The sequence below is a fragment of the Cavia porcellus genome, unplaced genomic scaffold (assembly GCF_034190915.1).
Source record: "Cavia porcellus strain 051 isolate PalLab524CR breed Dunkin Hartley unplaced genomic scaffold, mCavPor4.1 scaffold_1, whole genome shotgun sequence".
NCBI lineage: Eukaryota > Metazoa > Chordata > Mammalia > Rodentia > Caviidae > Cavia > Cavia porcellus.
The window spans coordinates 235,496,989-235,522,627 of record NW_026947484.1 but is presented as its reverse complement, the minus strand read 5'-3'; the positions used below and the strand labels follow the sequence as shown (position 1 = coordinate 235,522,627).

The following is a 25,639-nucleotide window of genomic DNA, read 5'->3' as shown; positions in this document are numbered from 1 at the left end:
CAAAAACAAACACAACAAAACAGATTTAACCATAAAAACAAATGGATGCAAGCATAGCTAGAATCAAAACAAAACAAGAAGCTTTTTAAGCTTAAAAAGTGAAGTATCCTCCATGAAAGAAAATAAAGGAGCAGCCACAGTGAGTGGTGAGCAAAGACTACTCCTCAGCAGTCAAGAGTCACACAGAAGAGCGGACACCAACTTAAATTTGATTCTTCCAATGGACTCCCACCCAAAGAGAAAACAGACCGGGTAAAAAGGTCTCTAAGAGATGTATTTTTAATATTCTCACGCATCTAGAGTACAGAATGGTGCTCTGAAAAATAACCAGATTTTAAAAATGAAAATCACAATACTAAGCTTTTTAAAACTTCCACAAATAGACTAAATGTAAAACTGAATACATCTAAAGATTGATAGAACATTTTTAAAAAGTTAAGAAATGTGAAATCTAGCCAGTTTTAAAGTCTCTATTTCAGAGTTCCAGAGAGTGTGAGAGAAGGGAGAAGAAGCAATAGTGTTAGCAGAACAAATAATCACTGAGAATTTTTCAGAACTAGTGAAAGACATAAGCCACACAGACTTAAAAATCTTGAATATTAAAAAGAGTTAAAAATTAACTAGAAACTCAAACTTTATATCCAGACAGATTATGGTAAAACTCCACATTATCAGTTATTTAAAGAAAATTATAAGAATACCAACAAAACATAAGACTCTCATCGGGAGAAATCAGATCATCTTCAGCAAAAGTGATTACAAAGCCATACAGCACTAAGTGATATCTTCAAAAAATGAAGACATCTGACTTGACCTGTTTAGAATCACAAAGGTTTACCACATGGTCAACTTAGTCCTCAGTGATCCTTTACTGGGAAAGCATGCCTTCAATTTGAGGGCTGCTCTCCTCAATTTTTTCTCTTTTGTTTTTGAGACAGGGTCTTACTACGTAGTCCAGGCTGGCCTTGAACTCACCATCTGTAGTGTTAGCCTCCGAAGTGCTCGAATTATAGGTGTATGCCACCATTCCCAGGATTCCCCAGTTGTTTTATTTTGTTTTTTGAGATGGTCTCACTTTGTAGTGCACGCTGGCCTTGAACTCAAAGTGATCCTACTGCCTCACTCTCCTGAGTGCTAGGATTGCAGATGTGTGTCATTATACCCAATTTCCCTAGTTTTTAAAAAATAATATTAAATGCTTTGACCTGCATCTGTATCCTAGTTTTTTTCCTCCCATTGTTATCACTAATACTTCAAAATCATAATTTTTATAATTAAAATTTCATGAAATCAGTTTCATGACTCAGTTTTCTTTTTAAATTTTAAAGGAAAAATTCAAAACAAGACAATAGAGGAAAGTAACAATGACCAATACGTTGTATATTGTATATTTTTGTCCTTGGCTCTATTAATATGGTGTATTACATTTATTGATTTATGTATGTTGAACCATCCCTGCGTCTCCAGAATGACTCCAGCTTCGTCACTGTATAATCTTCTTGATGATTTGCCTCATTCTGTTTGCCAGTATCTTACTGAGGATTTCTGCATCTATGTTCATGAGGGAGATTGGCCTGTAGCTCTCTTCCTTTGTTGGGTCCTTCTCTGGTTTGGTATCAGGGTAATATTTGCTTCTAGGAATGAATTTGGAAGTAATGCTTTCCTTTAAATGTCATTAAAGAGTTTGAGAATTAGTGGTACTAGGCCTTCTCTACATTTCTTGTAGAATTCAGTAGTGAATCCATTAGGGCATGGCCTTTTCTTTGTTGGTAAATTTTAAATAACAATTCCAATTTCACCAATTAATACTGATTTACTTAGAATTTTTTAATCTCCTTGATTCAGGTTTGGCAATTCATATGTACCTAGGAATCCGTCCATTTCTTCTGTATTTCCCATCTTATTAGAATATAAGTTCTCAAAGTACTGAGTGGATATGGACTTCTGCAGGTTATGCTGTGATTTTACCCTTTTCATTCCTAATTGTGTGGATCTGAGTCTTTCGTTTTTTGGTAAAGTTGGCATAGAGTTTTGATTCATTTAATCTGTGAAAGAACCAGCTCTTTGAGTCACTGATTCTTATGTACTGTTTTCTTAGTTTCCAATGCATTAATTTCTGCTCTAATCTTCATAATTTCCTCTTGCATGAGTCTCGAGCTTGGCCTGATCTTTTTTACCTTGAAGTTTGAGGTTCAACGTTAAGTTGTTTATTTATAGTTGCTCTGTTTTCCTGATATGAGTATTTACTGCTATAAATTTCCCTGTAGGACAGCTTTCATTGTGTCCCATAAGTTCTGGTATGTTGCACTGTTGTTATCATTTAATTGTAGACACTAATTTCTTTTATTAAATTTTATTTTAAAGAGGGTAAAATTGAACATAAGAAAATAATGTAAGAGACACAGATTTCAAAGCAAGACAACCAGAGATCTTCACTATTTATCATATTGTCTCTTGTTTTCTTCCAAATAGTTATCTATATCTTTACCTACAGTGAATTCATACAAAATAACATAGTATCCTGATCAGAACATGGATGATGAAGGCATTTTAGGTCTTCAAAACCAGACAATAAGAAAGTCAACAATGACTGTCACACTGTCTCTCATTCTCTTCAAAATAGCTGTCTATACCTTCATGTATGTTGACAAAACAGATTGTTGATTAAACAAAGCAGAATAAAATCATTTTGAACAAAGAATAACAGTATTGCTAGATTTCACATCATGGCACTATGGAATTAGCACTGGGCACCTTAGTGTCTCTTTTTCTTCAAAGTAGAAGTTCATTTCATCGTGCATTATATAATCAGTTCTCACAAACTGTTTAGAAGTTCTACGAATACATGAGTCTATTTGTATATCTATCCTTTCTGTATTAGAGGGAAAAACAAAAAACAAGACAAAACAAAACAAATTCCTAGAAAAACATGAAGCGGAAAAGACATAAAATTGCAATACAAGGTGATTTACATTAGTTACTATGATGTCTCTTATCTTCAATAGAATTGTCTAGCAGTACATAACAATATTAATAAAAAAATTGGAGACATTGTAAGACTTCAAAAGCAGATAATAGTCAACCAGAGTGAGTGTCCTGGTGAATCTTACCATCTTCAGAGTATTCGCCTATACTCTCAGACTTGATACTATCAATCATTAACAGATTCAAATACAATCGGTCAAGACAAAACAGCAGTATCTGGCCCTGAATCAAGGCCGGAAGCTTCCTGACGCTGTTGGTTTCAAGTAGGAGCCTAAAGAGATGTCTTTTTATGGTCTTTTGGCCATTTGAGAACTTGGGTAGTGAAATGGTCAAGTCATTAGAAAGAAACAGCTTGAAGCAACCCTCCCCCCGCATCAGCTGTGGGTGTGGCAGGCTGCAGCAGTCCAGGATGGGAGCCACCAGTGTTTACTAGGACCTGCGCCATGCTGAGACCAGGAGTGCAGGGAAACCAAGCAACCCCTCCCCACTGGTGAGCAGCTGTGACTGTGGCAGGCTGCAGTGGCCCAGGATGGAAGCCACCAGTGTTTACTAGGACCTGGGCCATGCTGAGACCTGGAGCACTGGGAAACCCCTATTCTCCTGGTGAGCAGCTGTGAGCATGGCAGGCATGGTGGCTCAGAATGGAAGCCTCAGGCATTTACTGGGACCGCGCCATGTTGGAACCTGGAGCACCAGGAAACCAAGCAACCCCTCCCCCTCTGCCTGTTTTGTTTTGTTGAACTTCAATATACATAAAAGTATGGACAGCTAATTTGAAGAGAATGAGAGTCTCTATGACAGCCATTAGTGACATCTCTATTGTCTGGCTTTAAAGACCTAAAACACCTTCCTCATTCTGTTTGGATCAGTTTTATGCTATGTTGTTTTGTATGAATTCTCTGTATGCAAAAACATGGACAACTATTTGGAAGAAAACAAGAGACAATATGATAAACAGTGAAGATCTCAGGTCGTCTAGCTTTGAAATTTATATCTCTTACGTTGTTTTCTTATGTCTTATTTTGTTCTGTTTTGTTGTGTTTAATTTTACCCCTTTTAAAATAAAAATTAAAAAAAGATAAAACAGTGATCTAATAAACCAGATTCAAATAAGATCAGTCATAATAAGATAGTGTAAGTTATACAGTGCTTCAGATTAAGTTAATAAGAAATTAAGGATGGTTACCATAGTGTATCTTGCTATTTTTGGAATAGCTGTACGTGCCCTCAAATCTAGTACAAGTAGACAGACTGGAATAGAAAATAATCCATCTAAACAGAGTGATGAAGATAATTTGGACTTTAAATCCTGATACACTATTAACAATGTCCTATAGCTTCCTCTTTTAGACAACTTCTCCCTTTTCACTTTCACAGGGTATAATGTGTATTTTGGGTCCCACTAACTCCTTTAGTTTTTAGATTAGGGGGCAACCCACTATTTACCTAAGTGGTTCTGAATCTTTTTACCCCTGGGCTTGATCTTTAAGTTGTATTCCTTTACCTACAAAAGCCTCCAGTTTTCTTTTGCTATAGTTGAGTAGTTTTCCACTATGCAAAAGTGTCATGTCTTTCCAACCTATCTGCAGCTGCTGGATGAGTTGCCCCTTTTTCTCTCTGATTCCCTGTTGCATAGAGGATTGTTTTCTCATATTTGATTTGATTTTATAAACCCTCTTTCAGGTTAATTACATTTCCTATACAGAGCATTATGATGGACTCTTATCTCCTGATCTACTCTGCCTGTGTTTCTTTTTGTTAGTGTATCAAGGTCATCTATGTTAGAGATTATAGCCAACCTTCTCTGCCTCATTTCTGCTATGCTATTTTTTTGCCACTGGTTTTCAACTTTTCTCCTTCAGTCCATTGTCTGCCTCATTCATTGAGGCCTCTCTGCCACTGTTCCTGAAATCCTGATGTTTTTTTCCTCTCTCTCTAGAATGTCCTTCAGTATTTTTGTAGGCTTGGATTGGTGGTCATGAACTTCCCCAGTTCCTCTTTGTCATGGAAGCATCTTGTTTCTCCATTAATTTTGAGAGACAGTTTTTCAGGGTACATCAATCTGGGTTAGAGTTTATTTTCTTTCAGGGATTGGAACACTTTGCTTCAGGCTCTTCTTGATTTGATACTTTGTGTCTAGCAGTCTGTCGGGATTCTGATGGGTTTTACTTTTTAGGTGATCTGTTTCTTTTCTCTAACAGCTTTTAATATTCTGTTCTTGTGATGAATTTCTGGGATCTTGATTATTATACGTTTTGGTGTAGATCTGTTTGGTTGAGGGACTGGAGTTCTGTATGCCTCTTACATCTGAATATAATTTCCTTTTCCTATGCTTGAGAAGTTTTCCTTAATTATTTCTGTGAATAGTCTTTGTATTTCCTTTGTGTTTACCCATGCGTCACTTAATTTTTTATTCTTAAGTTATAGATCCTCTTGTCATCTTCTAGCCTTTGTATTGTTACTGCCTGTTTCCCTGTTATTTTTAAGAGATCTTTCCTTTCATGATCACACAATGCAGACCTATCTTCAAGTTTTGTTAATCTAACTTTAGTTTCTTTCAGACAATTTTGGCAGCTTTCAATCAATTTTTTAATTTCCTGGTAATCTCTTTGAATCTGTTTCATGTATCCTAGGTTATTTTTATATTCATAATCGAAGGCTTCTCTCTTTTTACTGCGTTCCTCCTTTCTTCCATTTGTTCTTGAGAGGTGCTTATCATTTCTTTTATTAATCTTCTCATACCTTGCTTTACATGTACTAGAAATTCAGTTTTAATTTCATCTATAATGACACAAAGATATTTATGTCAGCTGATGCTATGTCTGATACTGCATGTTTGCTGCCCTCGATCTCTTCTGTATTCACCTCACCTGACCCATTTTCCCTGCGTTGGGAGCTGGAGGCTTTTTCTTATTTCTTTCTCTTGTCATGTTTGTGTTTTCTACACAAACATGGTGTATGGTAGAGGTCCCAGCCCCTTTCCATATTGGTCATGGTTCTTCTAAAGCATGTTGTCTAGGGATTTCTACCCTGTCCAGTTTGCTGTTGACAGACACTAATTTCTTTAATTTCATCTGTAACCCACTGGTTGTTCAGGAGGCTATTATTTAATTTTTATATGTTCATGGAGTTTCTGTGGTTTCTTGTGAAACTGTTCCAATTTCATTGCATTATGGTCTGATGCTATGAATGAGATAATTTTAATTCCTTTGCATTTACTTAGGCATATTCTATGAGCTAGCCTGTGGTTTATTTTGGAGAAATTCCATTGCAGCTTAGAATGTTTATGCTGATGTTATGAGGTGTAACACTATAAACATTCTACTAAGTCCATCTGTTCAAAAGTCTGGTTCACTTCTAATATTCCATTGTTGATTTTTTTGTTTAAGTGAACCATCTTTTTGTGATAGTCAGTATTGAGATCTCTCAATACAATTGTATTAGGGTTTATTTAATTTTTAATATCCAGTTACATTAGTTTTATAGTTAAGTGCACTGATATTTGTTACATATATATTTATGATTGATATTTATTACATATATATTTATGACATATATATTTATATGTATTTTTCTCTTGGATTGTTCCCTTTAGAAGGATGTAGTGACCTTTTATTATTTTTTGACAAGGTCTTGCTATGCAGCTCAGGTTGGCCTTGAGCTTACTTTGTAGTCCAATTTGTGGTCTCAAACTTCCCACAATCCTTCTGCCTCAGACTCTTGAGTGCTGGAGGACTCAAGAGGCATGCACCACCATGCTCAGGATTTAGTGACCTTCGTGTCTCTTAATCAGTCTTGGATTGAAATCCGCTTTGACTGTGAACAGAATAGCTACCCTTGCTTTTTTTTTTTTTTTCTGGGTTCCTGTTGCATGGAGTATTGCTTTCTACCCACTGAACTTAGGTCTATGAATTTCTTTTTTGAGTCAAATGTGTTTCCTGTATGCAGCATTCTGTTGGATCTTGTTTACTGATCTGTTCTGCCAGTCTCCATTTACTGCTTGGTGAACTGAGACTATTCACATTGACAGTTGTAACTGATATGTACTGACTTGTCCTTGTCATGTTATTTTCCTGTTGTTGGCTTCCCTTTGTTTTCTACCCTCATGTGTTTATTTGCCTTACCTAGTGGATATCTGCTATTGGGGTTCATGGAGTTGTAGTCCTTATTATCTCTTTCTAGAATGTCCTTCAAAACATTTCAGAGCTGAGGATTTAGCTCAGTGGCAGAAACAACTGTTTGGCAAGCATGAGACTGCAAGATTGATCTCTGGTACAAAAAAAATTCTAGAGTGCTTGTTTGGTGTCATAAATTTCCCTAAATGTTCTTTGTTATAGAAGTATCTTATGTGTCCATCAGTTTTGAAAGCTAGTTTTTCAGGGTGTATTAGTCTGAGCTGAAGGTTGTTTTCATTTAGAGCTTGAAATACTTCACTCCAAGCTCTCCCTGACTTGAGGTTTTGTGTTGAGAAGTCAGCTGTGTATCTCCTTTCCTTTATAGGTGATTTGTTTCTTTTCTCTAACAGCTTTTAGTATTCTATTCTTGTGCTGAATTTCTGGAATCATGACTATGATATGCCTGACTGTAGATCCTTTTTTTTTTTTTTTTTTTTTTTTTTTGGATCATTGCTAACTGGAGTTCTAAATGCCTCGTTTATCTGTATGTCAAATTCTTTTTCTGTACTGGGGAAGTTTTCAGCCATGATGTCTGTAAACAGTTTTTTAAAAAAAATATCATTCATGTCATCTTCTGTTTTTTCACTGACTCCAATCAAATTAAAGTTATTTTTTTTGCATCATCTAGCAACTGCTAAATTGATTTCTCATGATCACTTGCTATTTTGAAAAAAATATTTCTTTTCATGATTGCTAACAGCAAGTCTGTCTTCTATATCTGAGTTCTGGTCCTCACATTGGCTGATTATGCTGCAAATACTTGCAATGGAATTTATTCTCTTGGATATAAACCTGAATATGTCTTACGGGTTCCAGTTTTTCCTATGCTGAGCATTCATGGCTTCCATAATTTTCTCAAGCTCCTTTATAGCTCTTTATTCGTATCTGTTCTAGAGTCATTAAGCATAGTTTTCATTGTTGACAACATCTCTGTAATTATCCGAGAAATTATTTCTGATTTGATTTTTTTTAGAGTCTCATTCAAATGCTTTGCTGTTACCACTTTATAGAGTCCAGGTGGGTGGCTTGCACATTGTTCCTCCTCACTACCTGTTGGATTTGCTTTTAGTGAACTGGATGTCTGGGGTTGCATCTTGTTTAAGTGTCTTCTCATTTTATTTTATTTTCTTTTTTTAGTTTAATTCCTGGATTGATGCTTGTAGATTGCCTATGGTGAGTTGCTTCATTACTAGTATTTGAAACCATTAAGAAATGACTACTTCTCTGAGATGATTTTCAGGTGTAGCTAGTTTTGGGGTTTTGAATCTTTTGCAAGATACTACCTCTTCAATTTTTTCAGCATGATAAGCTGCTGCCTGGTGGGTCAGTTTCTGGTTCCTCGGCACTGTGCCACAGTGTTTTCTATGATCCTTAGTCACTTTCTTTCTTGAGATATCAGAAAGAACAGTTGGTTAGAACAATTTTGTGACTTTTGGCTAAAGTGGCACAATTAGCAATAACAGTAGCATCAATCATAGCCTAGAAAATGAAAAGCTGAGGTATCAATTAATTTGTCATGTTCAAGTCTATGAACTAGATTTGTGGTAACACAACAAAATCTAAAACAAACTAGAAAATTGTATGCAATATATAAGTTCTCAATATGTCAATTTTACGCTCATACATTAAAATTTATAACAGGTTAAGGAGAGAACTTAGAATTCAACATAATACAGAGTGGAGAGTCCCAAACAGAGGGAGATGAATTCTCTTGTGCAAGAAGAAATTAAGGCAACTTGCAGACCATCTGAGGTACCGCCGTGACTGGCCAATGCAGTGACTTGCCAGGGTCCCGTTGCAACTTGCTGAGGTTCCACCACACCTTGCCCTGGTCCCACCATGCCTGGCTGGGGTCCCACCATGACTGGCCGAGGTCCTATCACTTCGACTCAATGGAGGCGCAGTTACATTGAATTCCAGTGTCAGTGTACCAAATGGAGAGCTGAGTTGGTGGAGAACCTTCATTGACCTGTGGTGAGTGATGGGAATGGAGCCATTCCATAAATAGGGCGACTCCAGGAGATGACATTCTGGGACCAGGCAGGACTCACAATTACAAGGGGCAGCAGTGACTTCAGTCAACTGTTCCTTCCCCCACGGGATTGGTGGAGTGAGCTAGGCCTGGATCACGTGACCTGGCTAAAACCCAAAAGGTTATCTGAGGTCAAGTCCTGCAGTGGTGTCGCACTATAACCAACATTTGGAGGTCTGGCTGGTCTGGAGGGGAGGCTGTGCAAAGCAATATAGTAGTACAGGCCACAGCAACTTGACTGATCTGGAGGGCAGGGTCTGGCACATGCTGTCCCTATCTGCAACTCACCAACACTGCAGTGTGAAGGGTCATTGAGCCAGCACACTTGAGAATTGTAATCCATAAAGAAACTCGGGACTCCTGGAAGAAGCAAAACAGATGGGAAAAGGAAGCAACAACAAAAAGTTCCCAGGCCTCAACTCTGAGAACATGGACTCAGGACAGGTAAATACAAAGGAGAATGAGAACATCAAACATACAATATCAGACACAGCGCCAGTGGACATAAAGACATATATTTGGGACCTCATAGATGAGTTCAAAAGTGAAATATTCAGCAAATAAAGCAAGATATAAGAGGATTAATAAAAGAGATATTAAGCACCCCTCAAGCAGACACAGATGGAAGAGGGAGGAACTCAAACACAGGAGAGAACCATTTGGTAACGAATATTAAAAAAAACATAGAATACATGAAACAGATACAAAGAGATCACCAGGAAATTAAAAACTCTATGGAAAAATGGCACATCAGTTTGAAAGAAACTAAGGCTAGATTATCCAAACTGGAGGACAATTTTGCAATGTGGGAGTATGAAAGGGAAAACTTTTTAAAAATAACAAGGAAACAAGCAGTAACAATATAAAGGTTAGAAGATGACAAAAGGATCTATAACTTGAGAATAAAGAATGTAAGTGAAGAAGCTGGGATACAAACAAAGGAACTACAAAGGAAATAATTACGGAAAACTTCCCAAACATAGGAAAAAGAAATGATATTCTGATAAATGAGGCATACAGAACTCCAGCCACCTGCAACCATAACAGAGCTACACCCAGGCATAAAATAATCAAGATCCCAGAAATTCAATAGAACAGAATATTAAAAGCTGTTAGAGACAAGAAACAGATAACCTACAGAGGAAGGCCCATTAGAATAATGGCAGACTTCTCGACACAAACCATCAAGTCAAGAAGAGCCTGGAGCGAAATATTCCAAGCCCTCAAAGAAAATAACCTCCATTCCAGATTGACATACCCTGCTAAACTGTCTCTAGAAATTAATGAAGAAACAAGATCCTTCCAAGACAAAGAGGAACTTGGGAAATTTGCAACCACCAATCCAACTCTACAGAGAATACTCCAGGGGATTCTAGAGAAAGAAAAGTACTAGGACTCCAGGAACAGTGGCAGAGAAGCCTCAATGAATGGAGCAGAAAACAGAATGAAAAAGATAAGCAGACAACTGATGGCAAAAAAGAGCATAAAAGAAATGAGGCAGAGAAGATTTTATTCAAAACTGATATGATTGATAGTATCACATCTTAGAGAACAGGCAACTACACTGAAGATGACAAGACTCAATGATACACATTCTGGTTTGATAACTGCCAGTTTTTGAAGTTCTATACTACACACAAAGTTGAGTTTTTATTAATACTGTTATGTACTGACATATTCAATTATACTATGTCTGATAATATAGCCAATTCTGTTGGAGATAACAAGAGACAACACAGGAACCATGGTAGAGCAGTTTGTACAACAGTCTTATATGTTTAATTTGTTTCATGTGTTTATAGGAATATGTGTTGTTTTGCCTTGCTTTATTTTGCTTTTCCCTCTAATAAAGAAAGGACAGAAATACATGTTAAGACTCATGCATGTGTAGAATATATAAACAGTTTATGAGAACTGAATATATGACACATAATGAAATGAACAGATACGTTGAAGAAAAGGAGACACTAAAATACCCAATGCTGATCCTGGAGTGTCATAATGTGAAATCGAGCAATAGTATTATTCTTTGTTCAGAGAGATATTAGCCTGCTTGTGTTTATTCAATCTCAACATATTTGAAGAGATGAATACGTGCATGTATGTTTAAGTGTATAGGGTTGATACCATATTTCTTTTTTTTTAAATTTTATTTAAGGAGAAAAAAAAAACAGTGAAAGGGTACAAGTTATACAGATTTACAGGAAAAAAATGAACAGTAGGAAATCACTAGTTAATGGATTACATATTGCCATCTTAGAAATAATTGTTCAAGTCACAAAATTAAAGCTTGTAGAATGGACATTCCAACAATGATACAGCAAACAGTTCTCTGTTCAATGATCCAATAAAACTCTGTGATATCATTTTCTATCTTATACATTTAAATATACATGCAGTTATATAGTTAAGAGCACTTTCTTTTCCTCTCTTTTGTACAATGACTATTACACATTTTGGGTTTCATTGCTCCCACGGTTCTTATTGCTTTTTTGGAAGAGAGTAAAACCAAATGTGACATAACAGAACAGAATCGGTCAAGTCAAAAGGGTGGACATAATAGATAATGTAAAAACATAATACAAGGTGATCAACAATGGTTACCATAATGCCTCCCGCTATCTCTAATAGAATTGCCTATATCATTAGTTATAATACAATTGAACAAAACAGTAAAGAACAAAACCGACAAAACCAAAACATTGGAGACATTGTAGGTCTTCAAAAGTAGACAAAAGTCAACGAGAATGGGCGTTATAATGAATCTCATTATCTTCACAGCTGATGCCTAAACTTTCGAACCTGATACTATCCAGCAAAACAGAATAGGGGAACATCAGTCAAAAACAAGATGGTGAGAGTAATGCAGGGCTTCAAATCGAGATAATAGAAAGTCAAAGTGGGTTACTATAATATATCCTGCTATTTTTTCCCTTTAATTAAATGGATAAAAATAAAAAAGTAAATAATGGAGTGGAGATTGAGATAAAAGAGGGCATAACAGCAAAACAGCGCAGATCAAAACATAACCATTTAAGCAGAATAGTGTTTCACAACCAGATAATTCCGACCCAAAAATAGTTACCATATTGACTCTTTCCTTGAAGTCCTTGAGTACAACTTCGTATACTGTAGCATTAAGCATATCAAAACAATGTAAAACCATTTAAGAGAATGACAGCATTACAGAGTATTTAGAATCGACTAACAGAAAATGAACAATGGTTTCTGTATAATCTCCTTGTCTTTAAAAGGTTTTTGCTTCTACTATCGTACATAATAAAATCCAATAAGATACAACCTATTTAGACCATTGGAGACAGAAGAACAAAAGCTAGGTGAGACTTCAAAACAAGATGATACTAAATCAGTATTACCTATTAAGATGTCATTTTCTTCAAAATAGCTGTTCCTATCATCCAATCTTCTCTGTCTCGTTTCTGTTGACCTCTTTTTCTGTCATTAGCTGTCAGTTTGTCTTCTTCATTTTGTTCTCTGCCCCATTCGTTGTGCTCCATTCATCCTCCCCGCCACTATTTCTGGGTTCTTTGTATTTTTCTTTTTTTAGAATATCCTGCAACACTTTCTGTAGAGTTGAATTGGTGGTTGCAAATTCCCCCAGTTCCTCTTTATCCTGGAAGCACCTTGTTTTTTCATCAATTTCCAGGGACAGTTGTGCAGGATATCTCAATCTTGGCTGGAGATTATTATCTTTCAAAGCTTGAATTATTTCCCTCCATGCTCTTCGTGATTTGGTTTGTGTAGAGAAATCTGCTGTAATTCTGATGGGTGTTCCCTTGTAAGTGGTCTTTTTCTTGTCTCTTACAGCTTTTAATATTCTGTTCTTGTATTGAATTTCTGGAATTTTTATTATTATATGCCTGGGTGTTGCTCTGTTTGGGTTGTAGGTAGCCGGGGTCCTGTATGCCTCATACATCTGAGTATCTTTACCTTTTGCTAAATTCGGAAAATTCTCCTGGATTATTTCTGTGAGTAGCTTTTGTAGTTCACTTGTTTGTGTCCCTACTTTTTCTTTTATGTTCTTAATTCTTAAGTTATGGCTCCTCTTATCATCTCCTTGTCTTTATATTATTGCTGTTTGTTTCTTTGTTATTTTTAAGAAGTTTTTCATTTCATTTTCCCATATTACAAATCTGCCCTCCAGTTCAGATAGTCTGTCCTTAGTTTCTTTCAAGCTGTTATGCCAGTCTTGGATAGACTTCTTAGTTTCTTGGTAATCCCTTTGAACCTGCTTCACGTACTCTATGCTTTCTCTGTTTTCTCCATCAAACAATTCTCCCCTCTTTTTCTGTTCTTCCATTCCACCATCTGTTTTTTCTTGGGTGGTGCTTAGCATTTCTCTAACTATTCTGCATACTTCTAGCTTCAGGTCGTTGATAACTTCATTCCTGAATTGGTCTATGAGGCTCTCTATATGACGCTTTATGTCTATTGGTGCGGTGTCCGCTATTGCCTGTTTCTCAGAATTGGGGCCGAGGAGCCTTTCTTGTTGCTGCCTTTTCCCATATTCTCTGTTCCTTATATATGCAAGCTTACATAGGATGCCCAGCTTCCCTCCCTGTCAGCCACAGCCTGATCGAATTGCGCTGGCTAGCTGTTCCCGTCCACCGCAGCGCACCAGGGAGTTAGGCAGCTTACGCGGGAGTTGCCCCTCCGGGCCACCGTCAGGCTCTGGGATCTGGGTTGGGCCAGCCTACCGAGTCCGCCAGCAGCGTCACGCAGGCCAGGCACCTTTCACCAATCCCTTCCGAGAGGGGAATGTGTGGCTGAAGTCGCCACCGCGCCCTGTTCCCGCAGGACTGCCCGAGCCCAGAAAGTCCTCCGCTGGAGTCAAACTGTGGTAGAGTGTCAGTTTCTCTCACTCACCTCAACACAAGTCAGTGTACGCCTCCCTGTCCGTCCTGTTTTCGACTCCGTTCGCAGACTCCCATTCTCAGAGCTTCCGCGCCTCTCTCTCCTTGCCGAGCCGCTGTGGAGGCAGTCGCCGCTCAGCGGAAAACCCAAGTCGCGGCTTCCAATGGCGCGGGGTCCAGCCTCCACACCAAGACATTTCTGTTCCTGTTTTAGCACCAGGACTGCATTCCAAGTTGGTTTCTCTCAGCCCAGTTCGTTCCTGAGTCAGCAGAGCATATCTCTACCGGCTTATGTCTCCTTAGTCCGCACCATTCCTGACTTCTGAACCAAGCCTTTCAGAGAGCTTCCATAGTATCTGCTATCTGTCCGCCATGTTCTCCCGGAAGTCCCTGATACCATATTTCTAAGTTTTTGTTGGATATTTGAACAGAAATGTTTCAATCCTCACTTTATAAGCTCTACTTTAGTATCTTTAATAACTATTTGTAAGACAATCTGTAATCATGTAGTGATGATTACAGTGATTTCTGTTTATTTTTTTCTTTGAAATTATGTATTATTTCTGCCCATTTTATTTAGTCTTTCCTTAAATTAAATTTAAAAAGACACGACAGTATTCAGCGCTGATCATGAAGTGTCATTATGTGAAATCCAGAAATACTATTATTCTTTATGATTCTATTTTATATTATGATTCTTTATTCTATTATGTTTTTAACCTGCTTTAGTTTGTTTAATCTAAACATAAATGAAGATATGGATAACTGCATGCATGTTTAAGTGTATAGGATTGACAACCATGTTACTAAATTTTTGTTGGACAGTTGAACAGAACTGTTTGCAGTCTCGCTGTTTGAATTCCAACTTTACACGTTCCATTTTTGTATCTTGAACAACTATTTGTAAAATGACAATATGTATACTTCAACTAGTGATTTTTACTGTTTATTTTTTTCTCTGAATGTATGTATTATTTCTACCTATGTTCTGTTTTGTTTAGACTTTCTTTAAATAAAATTGTAAAAAAAAGAGGTTAAGGAGAAAACAGAGAAGACAAAGAAGAAGAGGAAGGGATTAGAAATAAGGCTGGACAAAGGAGGATCACACTAAATTTGGGAACCTCATGCAGAAGACTGGAGGGAAAGAGATAAAAAACAGAGCAAAACAACTACCATGAAAAGGTTAGAAATGATGTTTACACTTTTATAAAAGCAAGATCAAACGATGAAGATGAAAAGAACAACTAAATACAAAACTATCACCACTACCACAATAGCGAAAAACAAATGAGAGAAAAAGAATCCACTTCTGGGACTGCCACTGGTAGACAATGTGTGGAGACAGAGTCATATCTATGCTGATTCATCCCAGCAACTGAACAGTAGCTTTATGGTGGGGCAGTGGGTAATCCCAGCAAGCCTGAAGTTCAGTCAATATTCTGGCCATAGGAGCCAAGACCAGATCCATTCAGCCTGCAGCAGTCAGCACACCTTTTGGGGATGATCTGAACCCAGTTGGGAGCTGCTAGATAGAGCCAGCAGTTGCTCTGAGTTCTGAGTACAGCTGGCCCTCTCTCTTATATGGCTCCCAACCAATAGCTCCCTCCGGTGCAATGACAGAGCCCTTAGCACTCACCCCCAGCTAGTGTAGTCCTTCATGTCCACTGCTCACCCATACTGCTGTACCTCTCTGCACAGGCTTGAAGTCACCAGCAGTCACTGTGTGTCTGCAGATTTGGACCACTCCTCTTGCACAGTAAGTCTGGACTCAGGGAGAAAGTTCCGGTAGCTACCTTCTTTTTCTTCTTCATTGAAGTTTCTTTCTTCATTCTCTCCACAGGATTCAATTCTTGCTTTAGATCCCTCCTGGGCCCAGGGACCACTTCCCTCCTTCTGGGCTTCCTCATGTTGCTACGTTCCAGTGTCTGGGTGGCAGCTGTCGGAGAAGTTCTTTCTCTGATGTTTACCATTTCTGCCATCTTGGTGCTTCTTGGACTCAATCTCATCCAAGGCCTTAAAGTGCATCTTTTGACATCAGTGCCTTCAGTGTCTCTAAAGGTTCTCAGCACACAATTATCCACATGTCATCTTCATTTTTGCATAAAGTATATAAAAACTCTTTTGCACCAAATGCCTTCAATGAAAAGCTATTACCTCCTCTGTAACATTAGCCTGGCTGCCTCTTTCACCTTAGACCATTTAATGCATCTTAATGTAAAAATAAAATTTAATCCTTTCCGCACACAATTAATAAGCCTGAGGTAATGGAAATATAGAGAACCTAGTGCCCAATAATCTGAAAGTATTTTTAAGCTCATTGGGGATATTTTAGAAAGTCTGTTCAGATACTTGGCCCTAAAATAAATTTGAACTCCATCAAAGAATCATTAATATGGAGAATATTATCTATGACCAAATTCAGTACTATCAGAGAGCACTGAACAATATTAGAAAGCATCATGTGTTTGAAAATTTAGAAGTATGCCTTAATTATGAATATTTGAAAAAAAGTTTCAAAATCAATTTATCATCTAAGAAAAAATGACAGAATTTGACCCTTATGTGTTTTCTCTATCTAAATGTTATTTAAGTTGTATTTCCGAAGCACACATATTCCATGGTCACCTCCAAGACTTACATAAACTGCCCAAAAGATGTCTTCATTCTGATGGCAAAAATAACTCCACCTGTTCAAAAATGGAGCTCTCATCCAACTCAGACTAGTTCTACTTACAGTAATCCTTATTTTCATCTTTTCAATTGTTCAGGCCAAATGGATGTCACTTTAACTCTGCATGTATCCATCTCTTAACAGACTTGTTGATCCAATCTATCCAGTGACCATGTATCTGGTCCCTTGATACCTCTACCGCTTTCTGACTGGACTCTATCCAAGTTCATTTCTCACATGGCTGTCTTCAAAAGATGCCTAACTAGTTTAGTGTCCACCCATCCATGCTGATCCTCTCTTCCTATTCTCTTTCTATCCTCTTTCTATCTTCTTTCTAGTCTCTGCAGACAAATTGTCCTTTTAGGAAATTAGTGCAGTTACAACTGTCCAAATGTATCTCTTATCACTTATAATGACCTAGAAGACCCTATGTTATTTAGCTCTTATAGCACATTTCTCTTGTTTGTCCAACTTTTATCAGTCTTTGATTTTTTTTTTTTTTTTTTGGTCTTTTTGAGACGGGGTCTTTCTATGTGGTTCAGGCTGGTCTTTTTTTAAAATTTTATTTAAAAGGAAAAAGAGAAAAACACAAAACAAACAAAGCGGTGTAAGGGTACAAGTAATACAGAACTACAAAAAAAATGGTAAGAAATCACCAGTTAATAGATTACATATTATCATCTTAGAAATAGTTGCTCAAATCACAGTATCAAAGAATACAAAGTGGACATTCAAACAGTGAGACTGTAAACAGTTGTGTTCAATGATCCAACCAAAAACATTAATATGGTCAGCTATTTAACACCCCTAAACACACTTGCTGTTGTATCCTTTAGAGCTCTTTTTTTCCCTCTCTTTTTTAAAACAAAATTTACACATTTTGGGTTTTATTACTCCTTAGTTCTTATTACTTTTTTGGGGGGAGAGAATAAAGTCAAATATGGCAAAACAAAGCTGTCAGTCAAAACCAAGGATAGACATAGCACATGATGTAAAACAGAGTACAAGGTTATCAACAATGGTTATCAACGATGTCTTTTGTTTCCTTAAAGAACTGTCTATCTCATTAGATATTATAAAGTTGAACAAAACAGTAGAGAACAAGAACAATAAAACTTAAGCACTGTAAACATTACAGGACTTCCAAAGGAGACAATAGTCAAACCAGAATGGGCATCTTAGTGAATCTTATTGCCTTCAAAGTAGTTGCCTATACCCTCAAACTTGATACTATCATACAGAATGGAACAGAGTCTAATCAGTCAAAACAAAATCGTGGGAGTATTACAGGACTTCAAAACAAGTTAATAGGAAATCAAAAAAAGTTACTATTATTAATCCTGCTAATTTTCTTAATTTTTCCCCTTAATTAAAACAAACATAAGAAAAAACTAAATAATTTTTTTAAAGAATAAGGGAGAGATTGAGATAAAAAAGGACAGAGCAATATAACAATACATGTCAAAGCATGACTGTTTCAGCAACCTAGTGCTTCACCACCGAATAACCCGACTTAATAGTAGTTACCATAGTGTTTTTTTCCTTGAAATATTTAAATAAAACTTCATATACTATAGCTTCAAATATTTCCATATCAAGAAGCCCAGAATAAAGCCTTTCCAATTAATAAGTGAAAACTTATTTATAAGGCTTCAAGGCCACATAATGGGGAATCATGATTACCACATATTTTTATATATTTGAATCATTACTTAACATTAGGGAAACTATTCGGTATTCACACATACGAGATTGATTTATTTCACTTATGAGTATGGTCTCAAGCTGCGCCCATTTATTGATAAATATCTCAATGTGATCCTTCTTTATAGCTGAATAATACTCCATTGTATAGAAATACCACAACTTTTTTTATCCATTCCTCAGTTGATGGATACTTGGGTTGTTTCCAAGATCTGGCAATTACAAATTGTGCTGCTATAAACATAGGTGCACATATATCACTGTGGTATGATGCTTTCAGTTCTTCGGGGAACCTTGTTATTTTTAAAAGATCTTTCCTTTCCTGTTCACTAGGTGCAATCCTGTCTTCAAGGTCTGAAATTCTATCTTCACTTTCATTGAGGCGGTTTTTACAACTTTCAGTGGAGTTTTTTATTTCCTGTATATCTCTGTGCATCTGCATTATGTATTGTTTGTTTCTTATATTGCTCGTCTAGGGATTCTATCTTTTTGTTTAGTTCCTCCAATTTTTTATCTGTGTTTTCTTTAGATATATTCAGAATCTCTTTCATTTCTTTTATCATTTCTTCTTTTACCTGGGAGATTATTTCAAGTTTGAATTTCTTTAGAGCTGCTTGGAGTTGCTTGTTAATTTCAGTAGCTATTGTGTCCGATATTTGAGGTGAATGGCATATATTTTTTTCTATATACATTGCTCCTAGGGTTTCTTGAGATGGGCTGGAGGTTTGAGGTTATAATTTGGTCTTTTGTTTTGTCATTTTCCTATATTTCTGTGTTTCAAGTGTTATTTGAAAGCTTCCTCAGGATCTGTTGGAAATCCCCTTCTATGTTTGCAGCTACTGAGACTCTGGCACCACGCTACCCCAAGCCACTGGGCCTGCAGAACCAATGGCCCTCCTCTACCTGCTCAGAACTCCGCAGTTCCAGACAAGCTGGGCCTCAGGGACATTGTGTGCCCACCTTCCCCTTGGAAGCTCCACAGCTCTCCAATCGCAGCCAGGATGTGGAGGCAGATGTAGACGCTTCAAACCCACCTCTCCACTTGACTGCACCTGGAAGCCTGAAGGGGATGTTTCTTATTCAGAAAAGGCCACATCATCTTCTCGGCCTGTGTTCAATGACTCCTTTTCATTAAGGTCTAAGATGATATAACCCTATTTTTAGAAAAGCAGGCCCTCCACTTGAACTACTCTGCACCTCTCTTTTCCTTTACTTTATTTCTTCTATACATTTTCATTATTTTTGTGTCCTACCACTAGAAAATAAGTGCCACAAAAGCACATTTTGTCTGTTTCTTTTCTGAATGGTGTCTGGGCTATATGAAGTACTAAATAGTTGCTGAATTTCTTAGGAAAAATTTAAGATTAGAAAGAAAATGATACAGACAAAAACATGTACCATGTTGGGGATGGTGGCATATGCCTGTAATCCCAGCAGGAGGACTGCTATGAGTCCAAGGCTGAACCAAAATACACAGTGAGACTTGTCTTAAAAAAAAAAAAAAGCGGGCACCATCAATTGTTTAATTCCATGATAATTCCAAACAATTACTTTGACATATAGATTAGAGAACTATTGAATATGACCCACTCTGAATATGAAGTATGCTAGATTATATCCTTGGCCTGTCGATATCATTTATTTCAGTCTTTCAAAATTTTTTCATTACGCTTTACATTTTGCTGATCTCATATATATTTCATTACATTTCTTCCTATGTTATCCTTCCTATGCTGTGATACTGATTTTCAAATTTTCTTTTTGAATCCCCAGAAGTACTCAAGTTTGTTGTACACTGGCCTATAGCCTTCAATATTGTTACCTTCATTTGTTAGTTCTAAGAGTTTGCTTTGCAGATACCTTAGCATTTTCTAGGTACACAATCATGTCATATGTAAGACAATTTCTTTATTTTCTTCTCCAATCTGTATGCTTTTATTTTTCTTGCCTAGATAGGCTCTCCAGTAAAATCTGAGCATGACACCCATTCTTGTTCCCAATATCAGGGTAAACTGTTTAGTCCTTCGCTTTTCGTATAATGGTAGCTATATTTTTTCATAAACGAGCATTTTCAGGTTGAGGAAGTTTCCTTCTGTTATTTTTCTGGGCATTTTTTGAAAGGAAATCATGAATAAATTGAATCTTGCCAAATGTCTAAGATCATCTTCCTTCTCCTTAAAGTATACCCTGGAGAAATGTCTTTACTGAGGTCTTTTTATACTAAATGTGCTGTTTTTTAATCTCCAAATATTTTTGCCTTCCTGGCTTTCTTCAAAGGTATTTTCATTCTGTATACAATTTTAGAATGACAGCAATTTCCTCTCAGTTTTTTTGGAGGTAGTATTCCACTATTTGGAGGTAGTTTTCTGGTATTTACCTACTTATTTGGGGTGGAAACCAAACTCAGGACTTTGAGCTTGCCAGGCAGGCCCTGTGCCACTGAGTTATATCCCTGGCCCTGTCTTCTGGTTTTTAATACTGCCAGTGAGAAGTCAATTTTCTAGGAAGATTTCAGTTCTTTGTAGGCAATCTATCTTTTTTTTTAAATTTTATTTAAGAGGAAAAAGAGAAAAACACAAAACAAAACAAAGCGGTGTAAGGGGACACGTAATACAGAACTACAAAAAAAAACCATAATAGTAAGAAATCACCTGCTAACAGATTACATATTATCATCTTGGAAATAGTTGCTCAAATCATAGTATCAAAGAATACAAAGTGGACATTTAAACAGAGAGACTGCAAACAGCTGTGTTCAATGATCCAAAAACATTAATATAGTCAGCTATTTAACACCCCTAAACACACTTGCTGTTATATCCGTTAGAGCTCTTTGCAATCTATCTTGTATGTGTTTTAAATGTCTTTTCTTTGTTTCCATTCTATAGTTTCACTATGATGTGTCTGGATTTCCACATAAAATCTTCATTGGAATACTGTTGATATCTGCCATCAACTTGGGACTACAAAACTCAATCATTATCTTTTTGTCTTGCATTTGATTTTTTTTACGTTGTCCTTATATATTTTCAACAAATTCATTCCCCATTACTCTGCCTTATATTTTCCTTCCCTGACTTTATTCCCTTTCTTTTATTTAGTGATAATCTTCCTTCTATTTTCAGGTCAACTTTTAAAGATTCATATATTAGAGAAAAATGTGGCATGAATCTGGCACATTTCACTCAACATGATGCTCTCCAGTTCTATCCGTTTTATTGCAAGTGACATAACTTTGTTCCTTATCATGGCTGAGTAGCATTCCACTGAGCATATACGCCACATTTTCCTTGTCCATTCATCTACTGATAGCTACCTAGGGTGGCTCCATATTTTGATTATTGTGAATTGAGCCACAATAAACACAGGAATGTAGGTATTCCTATCGTGTGCTGACTTAATTCCCTGAAGCATCACAAAGGAGTCAGCTAGGTCACTGGGTAGTTCTACTTTTAGTTTTATGAGGAACTGATTTTGACAGTGATTGTGCTAACTTACATTTATACCAGCAGTGCTTTCTCACTGTATCCTCGTATTTATTTTTATATTTAGTGTCCTCGGTGTTGTAGATTGCTTTGTTCTCTTCTCTACTTGTGTTTCCATTTTCCTGTGGTTTTTAGCTTTCCTGTTGTCTCGTAACCAATTCTCAGAGCACTTCATTCTCCTTCCTGAGCAGCTGTTTTGGCTGGCTGTCTCAACCCAGGTCATGTACAGGCTATGAACTACTGCCTGCCTCTGTTCTGCCATCTTGATTATAAACATTAATTTTCATCTCTGTGCACTATATTCTGAATAATTGAATTGATTGTTCAGTCATTAAATCTTTTTATCTACCTTTATCTGATAATTTACTTTAATCTACTGAGGTTTCAATTTATTCTAAATTTCTAAAAGTTTAAGTTCTCTTCAAATTTTTTTGGTAATTTTTAGTGGTTCATTTCTTTTTTATTTATTTATTTAAGGAGAAAAAGGGAAAAAAACAGAAAAAGGGTATAAGTAATATAAGATTTAAAAAATAAACAGTAAGAAATCACTAGTTAATAATTACATATTCTCATCTTAGAAATAGTTGTTCAAGTTACAAAATTGAAGCACATAAATTGGACTTTCAAACAGTGAGAGTGCAGTTTTGTTCAATGATCCAAAAACCACTCAGTAATATGGTTATCTATCTTATACACTTAAACATATATGCAGTTATAACTTTCAGAACACTTTTTCTTTTTTTTTTTTTGTAAAATGACAATTATACATTTTGGGTTTTATTACTCCCACAGTTCTTATTACTTTTTTGGAAAAGAGTAAAACCAAATGTGACATATCAGAACAGAGTCAGTCAAATCAAAAGGATGGACATAATAGATAATGTAAAAACAAAATATAACCAACAATGGTTACCATACTGCCTCTTGCTATTTTAAGAAGAACTGGCAGTTATAATAAAATTGAACTAAACAGGAAAGAATAAAACCAAAGCATTGGACACATTACAGGATTTTAAAAGAAAATAATAGTCAATCAGAATGGGCGTCATAATGATTCTTATTGTCTTCACAGTTATGCCTATACTTTCGATCTTGGTACTATCAAGAAAAGCAGAATAGAGGAAAATCAGTCAAAACAAGATGGTGAGGGCAATACACGATTTCAAATCAAGTTAATAGGAAATCAAAGTAGGTTACTATAATGTATCCTGCTATTTTTTATTTTTCCCTTAATTAAAAAAATAAAAAGAAAAAAGTAAATAGTTAAAAAAAAGGGGGGGATTGAGATAAAAAAGGGCATAACAACAGAACAGCACAGGTCAAGTCATAACCATTTAAGCAAGAGAATGACATTATTACAGGGTATTTAGAACCAACTGACAGAAAATGAACAATGGTTTCCATATAAACTCCTTGTCTATAAAAGTTTTTGCTTATATTATCATACATAATAAAATCCAATAAGATACAACCTTTTAAGACCAATGGAGACTGAAGAATACACGTTTGATAGGACTTCAAAACAAGATACTATATCAGCACTAGCTATTATGATGTCTTGTTTTCTCCAAAACTGCTGTTCCTACCTTCCGATCTTCTCTGCCTCATTTCTGTTGAGCTCTTTTTCTGTCATTTGTTGTCAGTTTGTCATTCTTCATTTCGTTTTCTGCTCCATTCATTGTGGCCTCTCTGCCACTATTTCTGGAATCTTGGTATTTTCCTTTTTTAGACTATCCTGCAGTATTCTCTGTAGAGTTGAACTGGTGGTTGCAAATTCCCCTAGTTCCTCTTTATCCTGGAAGCATCTTGTTTTTCCATCAATTTCTAGGGACAGTTGTGCAGGATATATCAATCTTGGCTGGAGGTTATTATCTTTCAAAGCTTGAATTATTTCCCCCCACGCGCTTTGTGATTTGATGGTTTGTGCTGAGAAGTTTGCTGTAATCCTGATGGGTGTTCCCTTGTAAGTGATCTGTTTCTTGTCTCTGGCGGCTTTTAATATTCTGTTCTTACATTGGATTTCTGGAATTTTGATTATTATATGCCTGGGTGTAGCTCTGTTTGGGTTGTAGGTGGCTGTGTCCTGTATGCCTCATATTTCTGAGTATCTTTACCATTTGCCAAATTAGGGAAATTCTCTTGGATTATTTCTGTGAATAGCTTTTGTAGTCCATTTGTTTGTGTCCCCACTTCTTCTCTTATGTTCCTAATTCTCAAGTTATAGATTCTCTTATCATCTTCTAGTTTTTGTATTGTTGCTGTTTGTTTTTTTGTTATTTTTAAGAAGTTTTTCATTTCATGCTCCCATATTATGAATCTGCGCTCCAGTTCAGATAATCTGTCCTTAGTTTTTTTCAAGCTGTTACGCCAGCTTTCGATAGAGTTTTTAGTTTCCTGTTAATCTCTTTGAACCTGCTTCGTGTATTCTATGTTTTCTCTATCTTATTCATCAAACAATTCTCCCCTTTTTTTCTGTTCTTCCATTCCACCATTTGTCTTTTCTTGGGCGGTGCTTAGCATTTCTCTAACTATTCTGCTTATGTCTTGCTTCAGGTCATTAATAACTTCATTCCTGAATTCATTTATGAGGCTCTGGAGATAGCGCTTTGTATCTGTTGGTGCCATGTCTGCTATTGTGTGTTTCTCAGGATTGGGGGCCGAGGATGCTTTCTTGTTGCTCCCTCTTCCCATATTCTTTGTTCCTTATATTTAAGTGTGTATAGGAGGCCCAGCTTCCTTCCCTGTCGGCCACAGTCTGTTTGAATTGTGCCAGCTAGGTGTTCCCGCCCACTGCAGTTTACTAGGGAGACACAGACCTGGGCAGCCTATGCTGGGCCCGCCCCTCCAGGTCAACCTCCCAAAGGCTTCACCTCTAGGATGCACCTCCAGGTGCTGGGACCCGAGTTGGGCTAGCCTATTGGGTCTCAGCCAGCGGAGTCTCACAGGCCAGGCGCTCCCCACCAATCCCACTTGAGAGGGGGATATGTGACTGAAGTCACTGCAGCTTCTCATTCCAGGAAGTCTGCCCGGTCCGAGTATGTCCTCTGCTGAAGCCTCCTTCTCTATGTAAGGGTCCCAATTCGCTCACTCACCACAGGTCAATGCAGGGCACCCGGCCAGTCCTGCTCTCAACTCCTTTCAATGCTTCCCACTCTCCGAGCTTTCGCGCCTCTCTCCCTGCTGTGCCGACTGGGATGCAACAGCGGCTGCAGGTAATTCAAATCACAATTTCCAGTGGCGTGGGTCCAGCTTCCATGCTGAGACCTTATCTGTGCCTGCTGTCTCACCAGGATTGCGTTTCCAGATGGTTTGTCTTAATTTAGTTTGTTCCTGGGTCAGCAAAGAATATCCCCCCTTGCCTGGGACTTCCTGTCCGGCACCATTCCTAGAGATTTGAAGTGCGGTTTCTGAGAGCCTAAGAAGCTGCTGCTATCTATCCACCATGTTCTTCCAGAATAATAGTCGTTCATTTCTTCAAATACATTTTTAATTACATATATGTATATATATATATATATTTTGGGGGGGGAGTCTTTTTGACACAGGGTCTTGCTATGCAATTCAGGCTGGCCTTAAGCTCACTTTGTAGCCTAGGCTGGTCTTTAACTCCCAACGATCCTCCTGTCTCTGCCTCCTAAGTGCTGGGATTACAGGTGTGAGCCTCCATGCCTGGCAAATTACTCCCATATTTTAGAAAAACCATTCATATATAT

At 37.1% G+C, this 25,639-nt stretch overlaps 1 protein-coding gene and 1 non-coding gene across 14 annotated transcripts in view; one reads left to right on the top strand and one right to left on the bottom strand.

Moving 5' to 3' along the window:
- Dtnb (dystrobrevin beta) overlaps nucleotides 1-25,639 on the bottom strand; it is a 337,086-nt gene that overhangs the window by 119,843 nt on the left and 191,604 nt on the right. The gene's annotated exons all lie outside the window — the stretch shown is intronic.
- Nucleotides 3,202-3,338, top strand: LOC111757783 (small nucleolar RNA SNORA2/SNORA34 family). Its single transcript, XR_002792070.1, has one exon. It is a non-coding gene; the product is annotated as a small nucleolar RNA SNORA2/SNORA34 family (small nucleolar RNA).